Source organism: Ranitomeya imitator, chromosome 4 (genome assembly GCF_032444005.1).
Source record: "Ranitomeya imitator isolate aRanImi1 chromosome 4, aRanImi1.pri, whole genome shotgun sequence".
Classification (NCBI taxonomy): domain Eukaryota; kingdom Metazoa; phylum Chordata; class Amphibia; order Anura; family Dendrobatidae; genus Ranitomeya; species Ranitomeya imitator.
The window spans coordinates 273,391,277-273,404,229 of record NC_091285.1 but is presented as its reverse complement, the minus strand read 5'-3'; the positions used below and the strand labels follow the sequence as shown (position 1 = coordinate 273,404,229).

The 12,953-nt window shown below is 45.6% G+C and overlaps 1 protein-coding gene across 1 annotated transcript in view; it reads left to right on the top strand.

The window, feature by feature from the left end:
- Positions 1-6,623: 6,623 nt before the first annotated feature.
- RAB3IP (RAB3A interacting protein) overlaps positions 6,624-12,953 on the top strand; it is a 97,160-nt gene continuing 90,830 nt past the window's right edge. The window contains exon 1 of the mRNA XM_069764618.1: positions 6,624-6,732. The gene's annotated coding sequence lies outside the window, so the exon portion shown is untranslated. The remainder of the gene's footprint in view (positions 6,733-12,953) is intronic.

Below are 12,953 nucleotides of genomic sequence, written 5' to 3'. Positions count from 1 at the left end.
AGCAAACTGGAGAACCTGGAGGAAACCCACCCAAACATGGAGAGAACATACAAACTCTTTGCAGATGTTGTCTTAGGTGGGATTTGAACCCAGGACTCCAGCGCTGCAAGGCTGCAGTGCTAACCACTGCGCTACCATGCTGCCCACTAGGGTTGACTTGTTGTGGATGTGTGGAAATGGTGACTTTTAGCCAGTGCTGTCAGGGGCATGTGAAGGTACATGTGCTATTGTTAAATTCCTGATACCATTCTAGATTGTGGCTGCTAATACAGACAGGCTCCATAAATATGCAATGGAATACCAGAGGCACAAGTGTGACACCATTATTCCTACTTCTTTTGACCCTCACATGTACATTGACTGTATTGGAGCTCCAAGAGGAGTACGAAACTGTTTCAAAGCCAAAGATCAAGTAACAGTGGGATTTGAATCATTAATGATGGCAAACACACAGGTGCAAAAAATACCGATGAAACAACCACTTTCAATCCAGTGTTGGCTGTTTGGCATTAGTGCACAAAAAGATAAGCGATAATAGTCTGTATGTGGCGTTGTTCACACAGGCAATGCAGAGCATCTGGTTTACAGCCTATTACTGACGCACATATTTGCGGGCCGCCCAGTGCTACAAAATGCATGCTGTGCGAACAGAGGCCAACAGTTTACAGAGCCATCTTGGTCCGGCTGCACCTTGCAAGATAAAGTGCAAAAAAAAACCACATATCAATGTATGTAAGGTATTAGTTTATATTGGGGCCTCAATACGTAAGCTGGCAACCTGCGTCAAGGGTCCTTACATTTTGTCAGTCCTAACGCTAAACATGGAATAAAAGGGCGTCATGCTGTACCTTTATTCCAAACAACACTGCTCCGATGGTAGCATAAGTAAAGCCCTAAGAGGAATCGATGCCCTGTCCAACAAATTAGCTGAAAACTCAGGTATTGGTAACCCCCTCAGTAAGTGGGTAGAACACATGCTTGGTAAATGTGGATCCCTTCTTAGTAACATAGCGTGTACTTTAGTAATAGTTCTGGTGGCCATTGTGGTACTTGGTTGCAGCCTTGCACCCTATGTTCGGGGCATTGTTTCAAAATCTGTTGCTGGACTGCACCCTGTGATAAAGATGGCGAGTACTATGACTAACTGTTGGATGCTAACTCTGATCAGCACATGAATGTGGCACCCGTATAGTATCCTTGCTTGTTGTGGCTTGCGTGTGCATCCGATGGTGTGACAGCCAGGCCGATCCAGAGAATCTGGTAACATGGTGTAGGAAATACGGCTTCTTCTATTACAGAAGGAGAATGTATATGGGGGAGTCTGTAAGCGTGTACTTTGGCTGGAACATTCACCCACTCCTACAAGAGAAGGGAATTGTGAGAGGATTTATCTATCTTGATTCCATTTTGGTCGGGATTATGTCTATCTCCGGCTTTGCAAAATGGAGTCTGACTGTGCGTATTTAGATTAGGAGTCATAAGCATTTCTTTGTCTAACAAAACTTAGAGATAACACATAAGAAAGTGAAAGTAAAGAAGTAAGGACCACATCTAGACCCGTAAGGTGGGTGTAGATGATATTAGCTTTAGCCAATGTACAGTGGCATGGAAAACTTTGGGCACCCTGGTCAAAATTACTGTTATTGTAAACAGTTAAGCGAATTGCAGATGAAATGATCTCTAAAAGGCCTAAAGTTAAAGATGACACATTATATTTTAGGCAAAAAAAATACATATTCTCAATTTTTACATTTTGAAAATTAGAAAATGGAAAATGGGCGGATGCAAAGGTTTGGACACCTTTGGAGATTTGTGTACTCAGATAACTTTGCCCAAGGTTTCAGACCTTAATTGGCCTGTTAGGGTTATGGATTGTTCACTGTCATCATTAGGAAAGGCCAGGTGATGCAAATTTCCCAACTCTATAAAAATCCAGCATCCTCTAACTTAGTGATGAGAAATAGCAGCCATTTGTTCTTACAAGCAACTGCCTAGCACTCTGATAATGGAAATGGTTGCGGCCCAGAAAGCAGGAGAAAACTGTAAGAATAAAGCAGAGTTTTCAAGCTGCCTTTCCTCGGTTTGAAATGTAATTAAGAAATGGCAATTAACAGGAACAGTGAAGGTCAAGATAAGGTCTGGATGACCAAGCAAAATTTCAGTGAGAGCTGCTCGTAGGATTGCTAGAGAAGCAAATCAGAACCCCTATTGACTGCATAAGACCTTCTGAAAGATTTAGCAGACTCTGAAGTTGTGGTACATCGTTCTACAGTTCAGAGACACCTGCACAAATATGGCCTTCATGGAAGAATCATCAGAAGAAAACCTCTGCTGTGTCCTTATCATAAAAATCAGCATCAGAAGCATGCAAAAGAACATCTAAACAAACCTGATGCATTTTGTAAACAAGTCCTGTAGACCAATGAGGTTAAAATAGAACTGTTATAGAACTCTTTGGCCACAATTAAGGTATGGAGAAAAAAGGGCATAGGATTTCAGGAAAGAACATCTCACCAACCATTAAGGCGTTAGATCAATCATGCTTTGGAGTTGTGTTGCAGCCAAAGGTAAGGTAGAGGGAAGAATGGATTCAATTAAATATCAACAAATTCTTGATGCAAACATAACACCATCTGTAAAAAAAAAAGCTGAAGATGAAAAGAGGATGACTTCTACAAATGGATAAAGATCCTAAACACATGTCAAAATCCACAATAGATGACCTCAAAAGGCGCAAGCCGAAGGTTATACAATGGCCCTCATAATCCCCTGATCTGAACATCATCGGAAACCTGTGGCTAGACCTCAAAATAGCAGTGCATGCAAGACGACCAAGGAATCTCACAGAACTGGAAGAATTTTCCAAGGAAGAATGGATAAAAATCTCTCAAACAAGAATTGAAAGACTCTCGTCTGGCTACAAAAAGCATTCACAAGTTGTGATAACTTCAAAAGGGAGTGCTACTCGGTACTAACCATGCAGGATGGCTAAGCTTTTGCATCGGCCCATTTTCCTTTTTTGTCATTTTTAAAATTTAAAAGATGAAAATATTCTTTTTTTTGCCTGAAATACAAAGGAAATGTGTCATCTTTAACTTTCGGCCTTTTAGAAATCATTTAATTTTCAACTTGCTTAACTATTCACAATAACAGTTATTTTAACCAGTGATTCCCAAGCTTTTACATGCCACTGTACATGCTAATGCCAGCACATATGTAAAAATAAGCTGAGCCAATTATATTCCTACAATGTACAGTATGTCCAAGAAATTCCTATATAATGGAGTGACCATGTACATTGTAATAAACAGAGTTCTGTTCTAATACTAAGTGCGTCCGGGTGGCTCTCTCCGTCTATGTACTTGGATTCTGTAATTTAATTTGAAAAAGGCACACCATCTCAGAACGTCCCACATTACGCGGCGAAGACAAAGACGGAATGCTGCATGTTAATAAAGAAACCGTCAGGGGCAACCAGGAAATTGAGTATAACTCAGTTTGTTAAGATGTAGCATAGTAAGTTTTTAACAAAAAAAAATCAAGGGGTTGAACACCTTTAACAGCTCCATTCTACACATCTGTGTAAAATGTCTGTGTTCTGCCAATTTTTTATTGCATGGCACATGGACTCTTAGGGTATGTTAACACGCTGTGGATCCGCAGCGGATTGGCCCTGTGGATTCGCAGCAGTTTTCCATGCGTTTACAGTACCATACAAACCTATGGAAAACAAAATCCGCAGTGCACATGCTGCAGAAAAAAACGAGTGGAAACGCTGCCTTATTTATTCCGCAGCATGTCAATTCTTTGTGCGGATTCCGCAGCGGTTTACACCAGCTCCATAATAGGAATCCGCAGGTGTAAAACCGCAGGTGAAATCCGCACAAAAACCAATAAAATCCGCGGTAAATCTGCAGGTAAAACACAGTGCTTTTCACCTGCAGATTTCTCAAAATAGGTGCAGAAAAATCCGCAAAGGTTTCATCTACGTGTGCACATATCCATAGAGTTGAATAGAAGTATTCAAATATCGGAGAACATCACAAACCCAAGTGAGATCCATGAGACTCACCCCATGTCCATGTTTGAGGATAATGCATGTAGAAAAGCTGCGGAGACACCATCACGTGTTTCTCAACGCAAGCAATAAATAGCCAGGTCTTTCACCGGGAAGGAACAACCACGGGAAGGGCAGCATCCAAAAGGAAAACCACCTACTGTATGCCAAAACATGGTATCCATCCACAGACAGCTGTTTTGGGGTATTTGCCCCTCATCAGTGTGGAGTAGGAAACTGGCTATTAGGAGCAGTGCCTGGTAAAAGGACTATAAACATAAGGATGAATGACCTCAGGGAGATCAAAACATCCAACACCGCGGAGACACCATCACGTGTTTCTCAACGCAGTGATCCAGAACACTGCCCCCATCCCTTAAAGGGAACCTGTCACCTGAATTTGGCGGGATTGGTTTTGGGTCATATGGTAGGAGTTTTTGGGTGTTTGATTCACCCTTTCCTTACCCGCTGGCTGCATGCTGGCTGCAATATTGGATTGAAGTTCATTTTCTGTCCTCCATAGTACACGCCTGCACAAGGCAAGATTGCTTTGCGCAGGCGTGTACTATGGAGGACAGAGAATGAACTTCAATCCAATATTGCAGCCAGCATGCAGCCAGCGGGTAAGGAAAGGGTGAATCAAACACCCAAAAACTCCGCCCATATGACCCAAAACCAGTCCCGCCAAATTCAGGTGACAGAGTCCCTTTAAGGGAAATATGCAAATGCATGTAGAAAAGCTGCGGAGACACCATCACGTGTTTTTCAACGCAAGTAATAAATAACCAGGTCTTTCACCGGGAAGGAACAACCACGGGAAGGGCAGCATCCAAAAGGAAAACCACCTATGTCAAAACATGGTATCCATCCACAGACAACTGTTTCGGGGTATTTGCCCCTCATCAGTGTGGAGTAGGAAACTGGCTATTAGGAGCAGTGCCTGGTAAAAGGACTATAAACATAAGGATGAATGACCTTGGGGAGATCAAAACATCCAACACCGCGGAGACACCATCACGTGTTTCTCAACGCAACTGCGTTGAGAAACACGTGATGGTGTCTCCGCGGTGTTGGATGTTTTGATCTCCCCGAGGTCATTCATCCTTATGTTTAAATGTTTGAGGATAAGACTCATACCAAATAATGCGGATCAGTGAGACATGGATGCACATTGGAAGGCTTCGGATTTGTGTCTGTCTCACCCCTATGTTAGTTCGTGATAAACTTGAATTGGAACGTGACCGTCTTGTGGCCATTATTGCCTTGGGAATAGAGACGTTCCTTCTCTGAATTAAAAAGTGTATGAGAAAAAAAAGAGAAGCCACCCAGATGCAACTGGCATAACATCCAGTCACATTTCTCGTGGATGGTAAATTTTACACGGACGTGTGAATGAGGCCTGTGGCTGGGTTCACAGTGTTTTCTCCTACGATCAGTGCCTCCGTCAGGGGAGACGTCCTCACCCCCGCATAACTAGATACAGACGTATGCGCCGACGGGGCCATAGACTATAACGGAGCGGATGGAGTCACCGTGTGCCCTGTCGTGCATTATGTTCGGTCCTATACATATATTATACGCAGGCAGCAAGTCACTTACTGGTGTACAGCTCTGGCAACAATTAAGAGACCACTGCAAAATGTTCAGTTTGTCTGATTTTTCTCTTTATAGGTATATTTTTGAGTAAAATGTAAATTGTTCTTCTAGTCTATAAACTTCTGACGTCTCCGAATTTCCAAGTAATACATTTTGCATTTTTTTCTGACAAAGAAAAATGGTCAAAATAAAAAACAACACCAGTGCTTCCAGACCTCAGATAATGCAAAGAAAACAAGTTCATAATTATTTAGAAACAACAATACTAATGTTTTATCTCAGGAAGAGTTCAGAAATCAATATTCTGTGGAATAACCACGATTTTTATCACAGCTTTCATGCGTCTTGGCATGCTTTCACCAGTATTTCACACTGCTCCTGGCGCAGAAATGGAAGCAGTTCTTTGATGGCTTGTGACTATCCATCATCCTCTTGATTACATTCCAGAGGTTTCCATGGGGTTCAGGTCTGGAGATTGGGCTGCCCATGACAGGGTTCTGATGTGGCGGTCAGTCTCTTATTTTTGCCAGAGCTGGATACGGCCTAATAGGATGCACACGGTGACTTTCTGTGCACCGTTATAGTCTATGGCCCTGTCAGCGCATATGTCTGAGCCCAGCAGAACACACTGTGAGGCCGGCCTTAGTCACAGACAGAAATGACCGGCTTTATGCCCACACTGTTCTCTACAAGTCCCACAGCTTGGATAACGTCTATCCACCTCTACATAAGGCCACACGCCTGAGCTGGGAGCTAGCCCTCCGCCATCCCTTTCACAAGCCGCAACTCTAGAGAAACCACAAGGCACGTCCCGTGTGCACAGCGCCAAGGACGCCTCAACTCGCACGCTCTGACGTCACGCACACAGTTCCTAGCGAACTGATTGGTACTAGTCCTTGGTACAGACGCAGGTGCAGCTGCTTCTCGGGCTCTGATTGGTGGCATGACCTTGGTGACGTCACATGGGCGGCGCCAGTCGGTGTGGTTATGTCCCTGGGTTCTCATTGTGCACCTGCCTGTCTTTGTTGGTGAACGCGCAGCGCGTGCACGAGCGTTCAGTCTTCGCGTGCTCATACCTGGTAAGTGTGGGGGCTGCTCAGCGCCGTTTGGGGGGTGGCACATGACGTCCTTGTCCGTGTGACGCTTCTTGTCAGAGGTACGTGCATTCTGTGTGAGAGTGCAGGCGGAGCGCAGGAGCTGGGGCTGCCATGTTTACATAGCAGTGCCCTGCTGGGAGAGGGGTTAACATGGAGGGCGTGTGGTGCCCTGCAGAGAGGGTCCCGAACTGGAAGAGAAGTGCTCATATGTGACATCACCAGACTTAAGTGTATTATGCCTGCCAGGCCTCCTGTGGCCAGTGTCCGCCTCACACCTACAACTGCAGTCACTCCCAGGACATGGGAGTTGTGGAGTGTCATGGAGTGTGTCTGAGGAGGGCGTACAGGAGGGACTGTGTGTGTCTCAGGAGGGCGTACCGTACAGGAGGGACTGTGTGTGTCTGGGGAGGGCGTACCGTACAGGAGGGACTGTGTGTCTGAGGAGGGCGTACCGTACAGGAGGGACTGTGTGTCTGAGGAGGGCGTACCGTACAGGAGGGACTGTGTGTGTGTCTGGGGAGGGCGTACCGTACAGGAGGGACTGTGTGTCTGGGGAGGGCGTACCGTACAGGAGGGACTGTGTGTCTGGGGAGGGCGTACCGTACAGGAGGGACTGTGTGTGTGTCTCGGGAGGGCGTACCGTACAGGAGGGACTGTGTGTGTGTCTCGGGAGGGCGTACCGTACAGGAGGGACTGTGTGTGTGTCTCGGGAGGGCGTACCGTACAGGAGGGACTGTGTGTGTGTCTCGGGAGGGCGTACCGTACAGGAGGGACTGTGTGTGTCTGGGGAGGGCGTACCGTACAGGAGGGACTGTGTGTCTGGGGAGGGCGTACCGTACAGGAGGGACTGTGTGTCTGAGGAGGGCGTACCGTACAGGAGGGACTGTGTGTGTGTCTCGGGAGGGCGTACCGTACAGGAGGGACTGTGTGTGTGTCTCGGGAGGGCGTACCGTACAGGAGGGACTGTGTGTGTCTCGGGAGGGCGTACCGTACAGGAGGGACTGTGTGTGTGTCTCGGGAGGGCGTACCGTACAGGAGGGACTGTGTGTGTGTCTCGGGAGGGCGTACCGTACAGGAGGGACTGTGTGTGTGTCTCGGGAGGGCGTACCGTACAGGAGGGACTGTGTGTGTGTCTCGGGAGGGCGTACCGTACAGGAGGGACTGTGTGTGTGTCTCGGGAGGGCGTACCGTACAGGAGGGACTGTGTGTCTGGAGTGGAGAGGGGGCATATCATACAGGTGGCTACACAAAAGGGACCCACACAATAAATTGTCTAGAAATTTGTTTGGTGTGCTAGTTGACTGCTTGGATCCCAACTCATTGTGAAAGGCTACGTTCACATTAGCGTTTCGCTAATGTGCGTCGCTGTTGCGTCGGCGACGCGCCCCTATGTTTAACATGGGGGACGCGTGCGTTTTTTTGGTAGCGTTTTCCGACATGTGCGTCGTTTTCGACGCTAGCGTCGGACGCAATAAAATGCAACAAGTTGCATTTTTCGTGCGTCCGATTTTCGTCAAAAAACGACGCACGCGTCGCAAAACGCAGCGTTTTTGCTCGCGTTTTTGGTGCGTCGTGCGTTGCGTCGCCGACGCACCGGCGCGCAACGCTAATGTGAACGTAGCCTTAGTGGCTGCACTGGAAACTGTGTACACCAGGAGTCTGTGAACAGTCTGATCTGACTTGTTTGATTTTAGTCATTGTTTGTTGCAGTGCCAATACTCGTGACATATGCCCTGTAGAAATTAAAGCTCATGTCACAGTCCATGGCAGAGGCCCAGATGGTCAATTTGTCTTTTTAAAGAAGGGTTGACATTGCTGTGTAAGGACTCATTCAGACATCTGATTTTTCTTATGCTTGGAAAAAGTCCTAATTTCATCATTTTGGTCACTGTCCGTTTTTACCATCATAATTTGTCCAAAGTTTGTTTTTCTTGAAGACCATACCGAAAAACATGGTTTCCTAACCTTCTAGTCTATAAAAACCAAAGCTAAATTGTGCTTTTTTTCACTCAATGTATCCATAAACTTGCATTGGTGAGATAGAACTATGTGCATTGTCACAGATCAATCTGTGTGAAGCACGTTTAGAACTCATACGCAAGAAATCGATATCTGAGCGAACCCTTGGTGTGTTTAAAATATTTACTGATCGCCATCTTCTCTGGTTCCCCATGACCACTCTGCAGATTTGGCAGCTCACTTGGCGTCTACTGTGCGAAGTGGTGTTGCTTTCCCAGTGTAAGGCAGGTGCAGACAGGTGTTTTTTACTGTTCAAGTGCGATCCATCAAAAAATTGTGTTGCATTTGAACCAATGCTAATCTATGGGGCTGTGCACGTCAGAGTTTTGTCCTCGAATCAAGTCAGTCCAAGAAAACAATCGCAGTACCCCTGAATTTTATTCAATATTCAGATCGCATTTGGCCACACAATTCATTGAGTCTGTGGAAGCTATCGGCCTGCACTCGCGTGACATCTGAGTCCAGTCCTATTTTCACAGGCTGGCACTATGGAGAAGATGGAGAGTTTGTTTTTTCTCTCCATTTTTCTCCTTATTTGAGAGAATCGCATCAACCTCTGATCAGAGTTTGAGCAGAGTGATCTTCATTATCTGCCCGATTCTCTCGGATGAGCGGATACTGTAGTCTGCAGTTGCCCTAAGGCCGGCGTCACACTCAGCGTATAAAAATACGGTCCGTAATTTACGGCCGTAATACGCAGAAAAGTCCCCAAAATAGTGGTCCGTATGTCATCCGTAGGCAGGGTATGTCAGCGTCTTTTGCGCATGGCATCCTCCGTATGTAATCCGTATGGCATCCGTACTGCGAGATTTTCTCGCAGGCTTGCAAAACCGACATACGGACATACAATGGATCCATGTGTTAAAAAAAATCATAAACATATATTGACATCAGTAAAAATCACAATGTATACCACAATACAGCATCGAGAAAAGGGGAAAGAAAACGAACCAATACACACCTCACATCTCACCACCCTAACATAATATAGAGGATAGTCATAGTAAGGCTATAGGCAGTGAGCAAACTATGATGACAAAAAGGTACAAGGGGGAGGGGGTCACAACCGTGACTGGGCCTAGCGGAAAATAGAAGGCAAGTGCACCCTGACAGCTAGGATACACCCCGTGGCGGCGGCATCCAACCCCAATAGGACAATGCCATATGCAGGGCCTAACCAAGAGTAAAAAACAGATGCACACTGGCAGCCAGGATAGTCCCAGTGACAACGGTGTAGCTATAGCTATACAGTGGGGCAAAAAAGTATTTAGTCAGTCAGCAATAGTGCAAGTTCCACCACTTTAAAAGATGAGAGGCGTCTGTAATTTACATCATAGGTAGACCTCAACTATGGGAGACAAAATGAGAAAAAAAAATCCAGAAAATCACATTGTCTGTTTTTTTTTATCATTTTATTTGCATATTATGGTGGAAAATAAGTATTTGGTCAGAAACATACAATCAAGATTTCTGGCTCTCACAGACCTGTAACTTCTTCTTTAAGAGTCTCCTCTTTCCTCCACTCATTACCTGTAGTAATGGCACCTGTTTAAACTTATCAGTATAAAAAGACACCTGTGCACACCCTCAAACAGTTTGACTCCAAACTCCACCATGGTGAAGACCAAAGAGCTGTCAAAGGACACCAGAACCAAAATTGTAGCCCTGCACCAGGCTGGGAAGACTGAATCTGCAATAGCCAACCAGCTTGGAGTGAAGAAATCAACAGTGGGAGCAATAATTAGAAAATGGAAGACATACAAGACCACTGATAATCTCCCTCGATCTGGGGCTCCACGCAAAATCCCACCCCGTGGGGTCAGAATGATCACAAGAACGGTGAGCAAAAATCCCAGAACCACGCGGGGGGACCTAGTGAATGAACTGCAGAGAGCTGGGACCAATGTAACAAGGCCTACCATAAGTAACACACTACGCCACCATGGACTCAGATCCTGCAGTGCCAGACGTGTCCCACTGCTTAAGCCAGTACATGTCCGGGCCCGTCTGAAGTTTGCTAGAGAGCATTTGGATGATCCAGAGGAGTTTTGGGAGAATGTCCTATGGTCTGATGAAACCAAACTGGAACTGTTTGGTAGAAACACAACTTGTTGTGTTTGGAGGAAAAAGAATACTGAGTTGCATCCATCAAACACCATACCTACTGTAAAGCATGGTGGTGGAAACATGCTTTGGGGCTGTTTCTCTGCAAAGGGGCCAGGACGACTGATCCGGGTACATGAAAGAATGAATGGGGCCATGTATCGTGAGATTTTGAAGGCAAACCTCCTTCCATCAGCAAGGGCATTGAAGATGAAACGTGGCTGGGTCTTTCAACATGACAATGATCCAAAGCACACCGCCAGGGCAACGAAGGAGTGGCTTCGTAAGAAGCATTTCAAGGTCCTGGAGTGGCCTAGCCATTCTCCAGATCTCAACCCTATAGAAAACCTTTGGAGGGAGTTGAAAGTCCGTGTTGCCAAGCGAAAAGCCAAAAACATCACTGCTCTAGAGGAGATCTGCATGGAGGAATGGGCCAACATACCAACAACAGTGTGTGGCAACCTTGTGAAGACTTACAGAAAACGTTTGACCTCTGTCATTGCCAACAAAGGATATATTACAAAGCATTGAGATGAAATTTTGTTTCTGACCAAATACTTATTTTCCACCATAATATGCAAATAAAATGTTAAAAAAACAGACAATGTGATTTTCTGGATTTTTTTTTTTTTTCTCAGTTTGTCTCCCATAGTTGAGGTCTACCTATGATGTAAATTACAGACGCCTCTCATCTTTTTAAGTGGTGGAACTTGCACTATTGCTGACTGACTAAATACTTTTTTGCCCCACTGTATGTAGCATACCATGTAACAAGAAGTAATGGCCTGAGGTGCAGGCGTCACAACTATAGCGATACCTGGCACAGGGAGTGGAACCAGTGCGCCCAAATGGGTAGGTTAACCCCTGCACACATGAAAGCAACTAAGTTGTATGCATACCTATGCAGATGCGGGAGGGAGGTGAAGAGGTCCCGCCGGTGAGAACGCCACTGCATATGGCATTGTCCTATTGGGGTTGGATGCCGCTGTCGCCACGGGGTGTATCCTAGCTGTCAGGGTGCACTTGCCTTCTATTTTCCGCTAGGCCCCGTCACGGTTGTGTCCCCCCTCCCCCTTGTACCTTTTTGTCATCATAGTTTTTTTTTTTTTCTGATGTCCATAGTTTTTACTTTTTTGTAATAATAAAGATTATCTTATTTATACCGTCACTATATGCTCCTGGTTCTCCTCCTTTTTTCATATTTATTGTTTGGATCAATTATATCTATTTTCTGGGTTAGTACCACAAATACTAGTACTTCTTCCCAGATTTTGCTGATATGTTTTCAGAAATTTTGGTATATATATATATATATATATATATATATCTCATACAGCGCTAGATAGCTTAAAAGCCGGTAATTCAATTGCTGGCCTTTGCTATCTGCTTCCTAAACCCGACATGATATGAGACATGGTTTACATACAGTAAACCATCTCATATCCCTTTTTTTTTCTTGCATATTCCACACTACTAATGTTAGTAGTGTGTGTGCAAAATGTGGGCTCTGTAGCTATTGATTTAAAGGGTAAGGGTACCGTCACACAGTGGCATTTTGATCGCTACGACGGCACGATCCGTGACGCTCCAGCATCGTAACAATATCGCTCCAGTGTCGTAGACTGCTGTCACACTTCGCAATGTACGACGCTGGAGCGATAATTTCATGACGTATGTGCGATGTAGAAGCCGTTGGTTACTATGTGCACATCGTATACAATATCGTGCACACCTTTGTTACACCATGCGATCATGCCGCCACAGCGGGACACTAGACGACGAAAGAAAGTTTCAAACCATCTGCTACGATGTACGATACTCAGCGGGGTCCCTGATCGCAGGAGCGTGTCAGACACAGCGAGATCGCTGGAACGTCACGGATATATCGCTGGAACGTCACAAATCGTGCCGTCGTAGCGATCAAAATGCCACTGTGTGACGGTACCCTTAAATCGCGGAAAAAATTGACGTGGGCTCCTGCGCAATTTTCTCCGCCAGAATGGTAAAGCCAGTGACTGAGGGCAGATATTAATAGCCTGGAGAGGGTCCATGGTTATTGCCCCCCCGCCCCCCCCCCCCGG